Source organism: Etheostoma cragini, chromosome 11 (genome assembly GCF_013103735.1).
Source record: "Etheostoma cragini isolate CJK2018 chromosome 11, CSU_Ecrag_1.0, whole genome shotgun sequence".
Lineage (NCBI taxonomy): Eukaryota > Metazoa > Chordata > Actinopteri > Perciformes > Percidae > Etheostoma > Etheostoma cragini.
Genome location: NC_048417.1, coordinates 1,103,607 through 1,105,236, shown reverse-complemented (window position 1 = coordinate 1,105,236; position 1,630 = coordinate 1,103,607).

The following is a 1,630-nucleotide window of genomic DNA, read 5'->3' as shown; positions in this document are numbered from 1 at the left end:
CTCCTTCCAGCTCTGGTCAACCACAGCACCCTGAGTCTCCTTCCACCTCTGGTCAACCACAGCACCCTGAGTCCCCTTCCACCTCTGGTCAACCACAGCACCCTGAATCCCCTTCCACGTATGGTCAACCCTGGCACCCTGAATCCCCTTCCACGTATGGTCAACCACAGCACCCTGAGTCCCCTTCCACGTATGGTCAACCACAGCACCCTGAGTCTCCTTCCACCTCTGGTCAACCACAGCACCCTGAGTCCCCTTCCACGTATGGTCAACCACAGCACCCTGAGTCCCCTTCCAGCAGACAGCTGCTTCGTTAGGTCTTTGGGTTCCTTCTCCACCATCACTAGGCTCCATTGGGGGGATGTGTCTTGGCACCTCTACCCCTTTATAGACTGTTTTATAACGATGGATTTAAACTCCAAAGACTCTGTACGTTTCATATTACGCATACGTACAACGAAGTCCCTCCTGATTGAAATACTGGAAGCAGGTTCCACTCTGCTATTTAAGGTCTGCTGATTTCATGCAGCTAAAAGAACACTGTACAGGAAGGTAATGACTGGAGGCGGTTGCGTGTACATGTTTAGACTTTCTGGTGATTACTTCCCATTTGCAGATGTGTATCGGTGGATGAAGTAATCGGTTGTGCAGCTAGCTCATTGGGAATGTGTGGAGTCGATTTCATGCAAAGGGGGGCGAGGAGACTGTCTCTGAATATCAACAGGTCCACTTTAATATGTCATACCTGAAGAGAGAGAGAGAGAGAGAGAGAGAGAGAGAGAGAGAGAGAGAGAGAGAGAGAGTGAATGTGAGTGAGTGTATGTGTTTGTGAGTGTGCATGTGAGTGAGTGAGTGAGTGATTGAGTGTGTGTGATTGAGTGTGTGTGTGTGTGTGTGTGTGTGTGTGTGTGTGTGTGTGTGTGTGTGTGTGTGAGTGAGTGAGTGAGTGTGTGTGTGTATGTGTGTGAGTGAGTGAGTATGTGTGTGTGTGTGTGTGTAAGTGAGTGATTGAGTGTGTGTGTGTGCGAGTGACTGTGTGAGTGTGTGAGTGAGCGTGTGTGTCTGTGTGTGTGTGTGTGTGCAGGTGGCTCATGCAGTAGCGTGTGTGTTTGAGTGTGTATGTATCTTGATGTGACTTTCTTACCATTTGGGAAATAGGGAAAGGTTTAAAACAGACACAGCCAAAAGCAACTATAACTCACATTACTGTGTTTGCATCCAACTTGATGTGCAGATGCGTGCACATCAACGCTCTTCTTCGTTGTGATCACTCTTCCATATTCCCAACTCCAGATGGCTAAAAGCAGAGCGCTACAGGTGAAACGCATGACTGAGCATCCATGCTTCACATAACAGGTTCTTTCAATGACCTCCCCATTGTGTGGATGGTGCTCGAGGCCCAGCGACTGGTGGGGGGAGGGGGGGGAAAGGGATTCCTATTACCTGCAGCCAAAACTGGATTCAACTAGCTAAATGAATGGCTGGCTGCCTTCTCTTCACACTGACAGAGATGAGCATTAAAGCGATTTCTGGGAGCTTCTCGATTAATGAAGAAGATACATGGAACAAGCTTGGCGCTGATGGACTTCCCTTTTTTGCATTAAATTGATTGCTCTGTGTATGGATTAAC